This window comes from Lepisosteus oculatus, chromosome 14, assembly GCF_040954835.1.
Source record: "Lepisosteus oculatus isolate fLepOcu1 chromosome 14, fLepOcu1.hap2, whole genome shotgun sequence".
Lineage (NCBI taxonomy): Eukaryota > Metazoa > Chordata > Actinopteri > Semionotiformes > Lepisosteidae > Lepisosteus > Lepisosteus oculatus.
Window position 1 is genome coordinate 55,206,315 of NC_090709.1, and position 10,896 is coordinate 55,217,210.

Here is a 10,896-nt window from a genome sequence, read left to right on the forward strand (position 1 = left end):
TGTTAGATATCGGGTGGGTAGCTGCGTCAGCATGCGTAGGCTGCAAAGGAACAATTAAAGCACTATTCCTGCTGAAAAGAAAAGAATCACAATGTTTCGGCTGTGGATCCTTCTTCAGGTGTGAGAAAGACAGGGCAGTAAGCAAAGATAATTTTCTTTGCTGAATGCAGTTTATCGCTGATGACAACATCAAAGACATTAAGGAGTTTTTACGGTTAAAAGCTCCACATCAACTTCCTTCCATAACTAACCTTATCAGATCCCTCAACTCCCAACTCTTCCAGTTTCTCACTTCAGAGAAGGATAAAAAACTCAAAATTCTCTACAGAGAAAAACCATCAACACCCTTATCACCTCCACCAATCCTAACCTTGGTGTTACTACACCTCTGACCTTTCCCTTTCACCCCTTTGCATCCTCAGCTAACATATTTTAATAGTACAACAAAATTACAATAGATTGTACAGTATTTATGTTTAAAATTAAGGTAAATGTGTCAAAATATCGAAGTCCAAATGCACGGTGCTAATGTAACAAAGCTCGCAAGTTCTTAAACAAATCTGCATTGTATTTTTAAAATATTTCAGCAAAGGATGCAACGGGGGTATAAATGACGACTCGACTTTTTCTTGGGTGAATTTGGTTTTCTGGGGAGTTGCGATGTTGGGCATACAGTAATTGGACATTTCCCGGTGATTCTGACACGTGTTAAGCTCTCGCATTTCCTGCAAAAATTAAAATGGTTAAGGTTTCGCTGAGAAATCCAATCGACCTTTGCGAAGACAATGTTTACATCGCAAAAGAAACACGTTCCTGGGTGGATTCGAACCACCAACCTTTCAGTTATGAAATCGAACGAGCGACACAGATGGAATGGTGGGTCCGTGTCTCACATCACAACATTTCGGTTAAAAAAAAATCTTTTTTTTGCCAGCTGGTAATATTTCTTCTGCACTGATAATCAAGAATTGATTTTCATTTCTCGCAAGCTGTGTGAATTTCTTTAAATACAAGTTTTCCAGAAAGGAAATGAATACATGCATTTAACGAAATCTCAAGCCCTTTGTGATAGTCCGAAATGGTACGTTATGTACCACAAGATAGGAAAAAAAACATGACTGGGATTTTCAGCTACGTGACCTACGGTACCAGACTGGGGTAAAGTTACCTTGAAGTTCGAAAACGATTTTGGCACGCCTGTAGCGTTTACACGAAACCTCTTAGAATCGCGAGAATACTTGCTTTGTGTATAAAATACATTGTCAATGCTTTCTCAGCCTTTACTTTTTCGTTTATATGACATTTTCCCGTGGTAAAGTTAGCTTGAAGTTCGAAAACGATTTTGGCACGCCTGTAGCGTTTACATGAAACCTCTTAGAATCGCGAGAATACTTGCTTTGTGTATAAAATACATTGTGAATGCTTTCTCAGCCTGTACTTTTTCGTTTATATGACATTTTTTTGACCAATCACGAATATTATTTTGTCCATATCTTCGCAACGGAAGCACAGAACGCCTTCAAACCAAATGCATTTTAAAGACCACGACATGTAGATATTTCCACAGCCTCTACATCAAAGTATCAGTGAGCTAATTATCTTTTTTTAAACCTCCGGTTTTTCATCGATGCGTAATTACGCACTAACTGGAACCCGGGGGACCGCTGTATACACAAGTTCACAACGCGAGAAATACTGTTCAATACGGCTTCATGCGAAAAACGCGTATATGACCATAGGCAACAGAATAGCGCAGTCTCCAAATACTCCGACTGTAAGCACGGGAATAAAGCTTTGTCTGAATTCTGAAACCCTTCCTTTACGTCCTGTTTTCATTCAGGTAAGAGTCAACTATATGCACAATACTACTGACAGCAGGAAGATTAAAATATTCTTTACTCAGCACCTTATTAAAAACAGCTCCCCTGATGTTCAAACCGATTTTTTAAACAGAACACTGACACAGCTTTGCGTTCTGAATCTCTTTTTCTCTTGCTTCTATTTAATGTGGCACAATGCACTGGGATAGGGGTATTCTGTTCACAAACCAATAGCATTTAAACCACAGCACCCACAATGCTGCAAGTAAGTGTTTTGCACACTAAGAGAGCGATGTCTTCCTCGTTAGTATAGTGGCAAGTATCCCCACCTGTCACGCGGGAGACCAGGGTACATCAGGACACGCATTGAAGTGAAAGCAGGATGCGCTGCGACATGCACTGTGAAGATCCCGCCACACTAAGAGGTAAGTGGGTCTGTTGGATCACAGCGCTAGGCGAATCCCCAAACAGTGTGCGTGGCAACAAACGAAACGGGCCTGTTTCCGCCCGGTTTCGATCCGGGGAAATCGGGCCCAGTAGTGGCGGGATCTGTACAGTACATGTCACAGCGCATCCTGCTTTCACTTCAATGCGCGTCCTGATGTACCCCAGTCTCCCGCGTGACAGGTGGGGACAGGTGACAGGTCCTATACTAACGAGGAAGACATCGCTCTCTCCGACCCCCGGCATCGTGTCCCGACCCACCGTGCTGGAAGCCGACGCGTGCTGTGATTCCTTTACGGAGCAGAAATGACAACCGAGGAGCCGAGAGATCATTTCAGCATTTCGCGTCTGAACGGAAAACACAAACGACCAACTCGGAATGACTTGCTTTTGACGCTTCTCAAAGCGTTCTTTGTGCATCGAACAGACCCACTCACCTCTTAGTGTGGCGGGATCTGCACAGTGCATGTCGCAGCGCTTCCTGCTTTCACTTCAATGTGCTTCCTGATGTCGAGTCGTGTGCCGTGCGGAGGCTCTGAAAGCGAGAGCAATGAAAAGGTGCACGACGCTGTGAAAGAAAACAGAGAAGTGAAAGGCAGTCATTCTCTAAGGAGGTGAAATAAAAGCTACTCCCCGTTGGGGAATCGAACCCCGGTCTCCCGCGTGACAGGCGGGGATACTTGCCACTATACTAACGAGGAAGACATCGCTCTCTCCGACCCCCGGCATCGTGTCCCGACCCAGCGTGCTGGAAGCCGACGCGTGCTGTGATCCCTTTACGGAGCAGAAATGACAACCGAGGAGCTGAGAGATCATTTCAGCATTTCGCGTCTGAACGGAAAACACAAACGACCAACTCGGAATGACTTGCCTTTGACGCTTTTCAAAGCGTTCTTTGTGCACGACGACTGCGCCGCCTAGCAGATACAAATGGGTTGTACAACTTTGAACTAGCAAATGGAAGAGGGCTAAGCCCCCTCTCTTTTAGCCCAGGTTCGATCTGTCTCCCAGAATCACCAGGGTGCACACACACACACCCGTGCCGTTGAAGTGCTCTGCTTCATTTCTAAGGGCAACTCAACATTCACTCCTACCCCGAGTGCAGAAAAGACAGCATCCACAGCAACAACAGCTCAGGTCTCTGCACAGGAGCAAAGCTGCCCTCATCTCCTCTGCTCTGCGGCTCCTGCGGAGTGGAGTCCTGCCTGGAGCCGTGTTTGCAGGCGGCGGCTCCCTGCGCCCTGTCTGTGCGTCGTGTCCAAGAGCTCCTGGGAGGAAGAGAGAGCCCTCCCACTCGGGGGCTTTTCCACGGTCTGTGTGAGGAGGGGCGGGTGTGTCCAGTAGCTTATAGAGCGGAAGCCTGGGGCGGCGGAGAGCTGTGATCATGCAGACCTTGAGACCTCTTTGTCTGCTTTCCCGCCCCCCGTCCGCCCAAGCTCTGCTCCAAAGTACCCCAGCAACCCCTCACACCTGCACGTGTCACAACCATTAGGTGTGGTCATGAGACACCCATTGGGTGTTGTTCTGTTTTTGCTAATTGTTTCCTGCCCATCGCAGGCAGGAGTCCATGCAAGGAAGATGCGCTGGACAGAGCTCAGAGGGCGCAGCTGGGTGGCTTTCCTTCTGAGTGACGTTCCTGCAACACTCTCCCGCTACTCTTGGTGCGCTCATGCCGCAACACAGGAAGGCTGGAGCAGGTGGCTGTGGGCTCTGCGCACCGCCGAAATAGTTCAGATGGGAGAGCGCTAGACTGAAGATCTAAAGGTCCCTGGTTTGATCCCGGGTTTCGGCATTTTGTTTCATCGCGCCCTTTGTTCCTCTCTCCAGCGCTCCCTGCCTAAAATGACACTTCCCTTTCTCAGCCCGAAACGCAAGTGAGACACCAGCAGTGGTGCCTTCAGGTTTCCGTAGTGTAGCGGCTATCACGTTTGCCTAACACGCAAAAGGTCCCTGGTTTGAGACCGGGCGGAAACAGCCTCTTTTTGCACACTCCTGTACTTCACAGAGGTCTTGAGCGACCGGTCATTTGTTCCCAATGTATTTCCGGTGCCTTCGTGCACTCTTGTACCAAACGCACGTTCCTTCTGTACGCGGAGCCGATCATTTGCAATTGGGCTGTGCCGACAGACCAGGACAAGCTCTGTCGGCTCAAAAGCAGCGCAGAACCTGCAAGAACAACAGAAAGATTAGCATCCAGCGGGGTCCTCTTAGTGAGCCCAAGATCTCATCAAGAATCGGCTCCAGCAACAGGGCTGGGCGCATTGTTCCATTCTCCGACCACTCTTGGTGTAAACAAGTCCCTCCTGGTCTCTGCTTGAAATGCACCTTCCTGCGTTTGCTTTGGTGTAACTGGCTTCCCCTGCATGGGCGAATGTGAAGAAGATCCTTAGTAAGTAATTGAAGAAAACCGAGAAGAGGTCGGAGTGGCCTCTGTCGTTCATCAACGATCCAGTCAGGCAGTACTCCTCTGTAAAGCGCCGTTCGTTCACATCGATTGGCTTTTTTTGCCTTCATTCGTGCAAGTAGTAAAAGCAGACGCCCCTTTAGGGAGCCTGTCAGCACCCGTTGTTTTCCCCTTCTGTAAGCTCTCCATAGCCTCTCAGCTCTTCTACTGTCAAATCCCCCTCAAGTACTTCCCTATCTTCTTCACTCAAAACGTTTTCTAGCTTTGAGGTAAAAAAATGAATTTCTTCATCCTTTACCTCTGTAGAGCTTCTCTGTCCTGTCCCTAGTTTCTGGTCTGCTGTCCTTCCTGTCCCTCTCTTTCCCCTGGGCTATATATTTCCGGGTCTTGCACTCTGTCCTCGCTCAGCACTGACGTTCGGATGTCCTGAGACCCGCCTAGCACCAGGGCGCCCCACGTCCGCTCCCTGAGGGCACAGGTTTCTATACGGCATTCCTGAACTCTTTGCACTAATGAGCCCGGGCCTTTTTCCCGTCTCGCCGCTACGCATATGGGTCTTTTTCCGCACTCCTGCTCCCCACGGTTAGTCCCTTTGGACGTCCGTGACAAGAAGGCCTCGATGCAGGAGAGGATAGCACTCAGCTCTGTACTCTCTCTTCCCTCCTCATCAACTACACTTTCCATGACAGACTTGGAGCCTACCACTTTCCTGAAAAAGAAGCGAGTACACTTCTCATTTTCTTCCAAGAACTGACCTCTGCTTCTTAACAGCACTCCTCGACTGCTTTCTTCGACTATGCTCCGGATGTCCTTTTTTAAAAGGGTGATATCCTCAAGCACATCGAAGCCACCGTGCAGCATCGTGTAGAGACGCTGCAGCTGCCTCTGTTTCCTGGCTAGCACTCCTCTCCGTCTGGCAGCAGCCTTCCTTCCCTCAGCCATGAAAAAGGCCTTTGTCCTCACCTTCACCTCCTCCCACCACTCTCCTACTGACCCGTACAGACACTGCAAGGACAGCCACTGTGATAGTTTCTTCTTGTGGCGGGATACTACCCCCTCGTTCTCTAGCAGCTTTGTGTTGAGTTTCCAGAGGCCTCTGCCAAAGACAGTCCCGCCTTGGAGTTCCACTCTACACCCTAAAGCCTGATGTTCTGAGAAGAAGACAGGCTGAAGAGTGACCCCAACAACTTTCACTCTCTCTGAGACAAAGCAATAGTCAATTCTGGTGCTGCTATTCCTCCCTGACTATGTATATCCTGCTGTTGTGGGATATATACATCTATATGTGTCTGAGAGTTTAAAGTCTTGAACTAAGTTTTGCAGGGCCAGTGAGCTGGAATCAAATTTTATCGGCCTTTTGGCTAAGATCAAGTTCAAGTGGCATGCCCGCAGTTCTTGTCTTTCCAAAGTTCTAGAAGGCGATCGAAGATCCTGAGGAGTGCTTGAGCTGGTATCGCCCGAGGTTGAGCCTAGGGGGTTAAGGCCAAGCAGCAGCTGAGCTGGGTGGGATCTGGCAGCAACGTTCTCTCTCTCTGCTCTCTCCTCTCCCCTCCCCCTTTCTCTTTGCTCCACCTCCTTGGCCTCTTGGCTGGGAGTAGGTACTCTTGGCCTGCCCGCGGTGCTTGCTTTCTTCCTCGAGACTCGGAAGCGCTATCCGCTCCCTCTCTCTCTCTTTCTGCCTCCTTGGCCTCTTGGCTGGGAGTAGGTACTCGTGGCCTGCCCGCGGTGCTTGCTTTCTTCCTCGAGACACGGAAGCACTATCCGCTCCCTCCCTCTCTCTCCTCCTGCGCCTGCACCTAGCTGGGCTTTGCCCACAAGGACAAAGTCCAGGGCTCACTCGCTGCTCCTTTAGCAGCTTAACCCTCCTCTCCACAGGACCTTGCTCTCTCTCTTTCTCTCCTTTTTTCTTTTTTCTCCTTTCCAGATGGCAGACAAGAAGACACTGATCCGGTTCCACTGGACCAAGCAAACAGAGACGATGCCAACTGCGAGATCCTATTTCAATACCTTCCTGAGAGGGATCCTGCAGTTGGTGGCCGGAGATCTCTACTGCCTGCAAGACAACAAGGCAGAGAGATACATGGAGGCCTACATGGCCACGGTCGCCTCATATGAAAAGGCAACGAAAATGATCAGAGAAAAAGGTAAGCACCCCCGTTTCTCTGATTTCAGGCCGGAGCCTATGAGGAAGACAAACCAGAGGACCATCACAGTCCTCACATACAACCCCTACGTACCAATGGAACTGGTAACAGCGTACCTATGGAGGTAAGTAACTCTGGTGGGCAAACCGACGGAGATCAGGGACAGTTGCGGCGTCTGGTACGGCAAACGCCAGTACCGAGTCCTCCTGAAAGAGGACCTAGAGGGCGTCGACGGTTTCCAGCACCCCCCGGCCCGCTTCAACATCGGAGCCGACAGGGGGTACCTTTACTACCCCAGGATGCCGGATTTCTGCAAGAAGTGCAGAAAGTCCTGTCACAAGGAGAACACGTGTGACATTGTCAGATGTCACAACTGTAACAAAGAGGGGCACCTGGCAAAAACCTGCCGGGCAGCCAAAAAGTGCGACGGATGCAGCGCCGAGGGACACCTCCTTCACCAATGCAAGGTAAGCAAACCTTCATTTGCCCAGGTGGTGGAAGCCGGCCGGCAGAAACCGGTCTCAAGACAAAGGGAGAGAGGTGAGAACAAAAAACCCGCACCTCCCCCGCAGAGAACTGAAACTGCCGAGGTCACACCCCCAGCCGCACCAGTGTCACAAGATGGCCGCCAGGACGACGGACAAAATGGCTGACCGGAGGAAGGGCCCTAATAACTCCCAGCAAGAAGGGAAAGAGAAGGGGAGAAGAGATGCAGGGCGGATCCACCTTCGGAAGGACAAAAGAAAAGAGTGGTAAGCGAGAACCGTTTCCTCGTCCTAGAGGAAACGGAACTTTCTTCCCCCGAGGCCCAGGAACAACCGGAGGAGGCAGCCCAGGAAATGGAAACCCTCCCCCCCGAGGCCCAAAGACGACAGGAAGTGACAGCCCAGGAAACAGAACCCCCCTCCCCCGAGTCCCACGGACAACAGGAAGAGGCAGCCCAGGAAGAGGTAACCCCCTCCCCCGAGGCCCAGGACAACAGGAAGAGGCAGCCCAATAAGTCGGAACCCCCTCCCCCAATCCCCAGGAACAACAGGAAGAGGCATCCCAGGAAGTGGAGCCCCCCTCCCCCAAGGCCCAGGAGCAACTGGAGGTCCCGGAAACTCCTGGAGAAAGGGAAGAAAAAAGCCTTCCCGAAGCGGTGGCGGAGAGTATCCTTGAGGAAGACGAGGATTACTTTGAAGCCGCCCTGGAGCCGGGACTGATGGTAGGGCTGGACCTGTCCAGCATGTTTACCTTTCAGTCCCCAGCGAGGCCTGGAGGGAGCCCAGCATATTCCCCCCAGGACCCGAACGAGAGGAGTTACATCTAGGCTAAACAGTGCCCAGATGTAGAGTCCCAAGTTTTCCACTGTAAGCACAAAGAGAGGAGGTTCAGCTTTCACTTGTTTAATCATGACTGTGAAACTTACCTTTCTAACATCTAACGTGAGAGGGCTAAGAGACCCGGTGAAAAGACGGGGAGTCTTTCATGATCTGGCTTCAAAGTCTTTCTCAGTTTGTTTCTTACAGGAGGTCCACCTGAAGGATGAAAGCGACAAGCTGACATTCACCAGGGAATGGACGAAGGGAGAATCATGCTGGAGCGTAGGAGGTGTCCACTCTTCTGGAGTGGGAATCCTCCTCGGAAACCCAGAAATGACGCTGGTTTCCTCCTTCTCGGTGGTGCAGGGCCGGATCCTGGTCGCAGACATCGACTGGAGGGGGCAGAAGTTGAGAGCAATTAACGTCTATGCTCCGACGGAACCCTCTATCCGGAAGGAAGTGTTTGCTGACCTGACCAGCTGCTGCACCACCAACAGACAGGTCTCCCGGACAACGACCGGGAGAAGGGGAGCGACGCTAGTTCGGCAGAGCTGGAGTCGCTACTCAAGCAGTTCTCCCCGGTAGACGGTTTCAGACGGTGCCTCCCTAACGACACCGGAACGACATGGAAAAACTCCCGGGGAGTGTGCAGCCGCCTGGACTACATCTTTCTGCACACGACCTGCTCCCTGGAATCAGCGACGGTGTCCCCGGAGTGGTATTCCGACCATGAGCGCTTGACGGTGGTGGCTAACACCAACCTGCCGGCATTCGGTCGTGGGTACTGGAAACTGAACCGGGAGATACTGGAGGAAGACGACTTCAAGGCACTGTTCCGTAAAGACTATGCGAGCTGGAAGTTGTGTACCCACTGCCGGCTAGACTCAGACGAGCGCTGCAAGGGATGATCTTCGGCTTCGTCTTGGGCGGCAAGTACGAGTACATCACGAGAAACCGGATGTGTCAGCTGGTCGAGGAAGGGGGTCCAGATGTCCCACATTTCCCCCTGAAACTCGACTGCATCTTCTACTGCAACCTCTGTTGGGCGCTGCGGGAGCCCATCAGCCACAAGTACCAGTACTTTGTCAGGCTGTGGCTCTCCGTCCCCATGAGGCACTTGGTCCAGTGGTCAAACACTGGGCCCAAGGCAGAGATGCGACCGGAGTTCTACACCCATGCTGTCAAGTGGAGCAGGAGGTACGAGGCCACGAGACAGCCAGAGCCCTGCAGCAACCACAGAGCTCTGTACAAAGAGGTGAGGGGGCATCTGGTCGCCACAAAAGGCTAAGAGTTCCCAGACAAGTCTGGGAAAGAACGCAGCCGAAAGAACTGGACAACCAACTGAAGGACCTCAACTGGATGGCTGTACACAAGTGACTGGCTACCAGAGAGGTCCTCTACAGACACTCGCTTACCAGGAACCCGCATTGCCCCCGGGACAAGTGTTTCGTCGAGGAGACTCAGGAGCACGTGTTCTGGAGCTGCCCCTTCGCCAAGGCGTTGTGGGGCAGAATGGACAACATTATGCAACTCCTGGGAACGGATGCGGTGCTCAGTTACCAGTACATTCTGCTGGGGGCTGGCACCCACTGGACTGGACAAGGGGACACAGGACCTGCGGGGGCTGCTGCTGTCCCTCACAAAACAAGGACTGTGGAAGGCGAGGAACACTCTCATCCGGCACAACATAAAGTGGGGGGCGAGGGAGCTGGAGGAGAGGATCCTGGCGGACCTCAGGAGGAGGACGAAGCACCACGTCGCCAAATGGGGTTTCCCCACGGCGAGGGAGCGCTGGAAAGGACTTTGGGATATACAGGGATTAAAGGACGATAGCGAGTGGTAGGTTTGGAGGGACTCTCTTAATTGCGCAAATCCGCCCCCACTTGCAAAGATTGATAACGGACAATCAATCTCCGTTCCGCCGTTGTTTTTTATTACATGGAGTGTTAATATGTGTGAGATGTTCCTTTTGAGATGTTTTTTTTTTTGTGGAATAAAGTATATTTTGTAGAACAAAAAAATCTTATGACAAGGTTTACAAGTTATCTGTTGAACTACATTCTAATAGGTGTGGTCACAGTCCAGGTCATTTGTTTACGTTTTTGTTTCTGCAGCAACTGTTAGATGAAATGTGCTAATATGTAACCTAACTCCAGTGTGAATAACTAGAAGAGGGGAGCAGCTCCATTCCAGACCAAGGGAGCTTTGAGATTGGCTGGGCCAGATCTCTCATTTGCATATCTGATTTGGAAATATAACACTACACCCCCTTCTTGCATGGATTTAACTTGCACCCAAGAGTCCCATACTGTGTATTGCTACTTATTTTTTTTATGATAAGTGGTGATTAGCAGTTGACAGGTTTTATTTGTTGAATTATAAATGGTTTTGTATTATCACCCTGAATGGCCTGTACTCAAGGTTTGGTAGGGTATGTGTTTTCATTTCATTTACCAAATGGAATTTTTGCTCTTTTAGTATTTGTCTAGAAGGCTTTCTGAAGTCAGGAAGCCCATTTATTTGGTGAAAAAAGATTCTGTATTAATATTAATATTTCTCATACAACATAAATAGGGTCTTTTAGGAATAAAAAGATCTTGCACTTGGAAATCTTAATAAAGCTGTGTGCTTCCATACACTCGAGCAGTTTTGATTCCTAATATTTGACCTTAGGTGTGGGAACGGGTCTTTTTTGCCATTTGATTTCCAATTGATCAGCACAGTATAGAAAATAGACCCATAAAGCAACCTCAGCAGTGACAAATGTGCAAAAAGTGATC

At 50.2% G+C, this 10,896-nt stretch overlaps 3 non-coding genes across 3 annotated transcripts; all 3 read left to right on the forward strand.

Annotated features, from left to right (window-relative positions):
* The first annotated feature begins 3,983 nt into the window (after window positions 1–3,983).
* On the forward strand, window positions 3,984–4,056 carry trnaf-gaa (transfer RNA phenylalanine (anticodon GAA)). The gene has a single exon. It is a non-coding gene; the product is annotated as a tRNA-Phe (tRNA).
* A 109-nt stretch (window positions 4,057–4,165) lies between these two features.
* On the forward strand, window positions 4,166–4,238 carry trnav-aac (transfer RNA valine (anticodon AAC)). The gene has a single exon. It is a non-coding gene; the product is annotated as a tRNA-Val (tRNA).
* Window positions 4,239–10,574: 6,336 nt separating this feature from the next.
* On the forward strand, window positions 10,575–10,632 carry LOC138243746 (U7 small nuclear RNA). The gene has a single exon (XR_011192364.1). It is a non-coding gene; the product is annotated as a U7 small nuclear RNA (small nuclear RNA).
* Window positions 10,633–10,896: the final 264 nt, after the last annotated feature.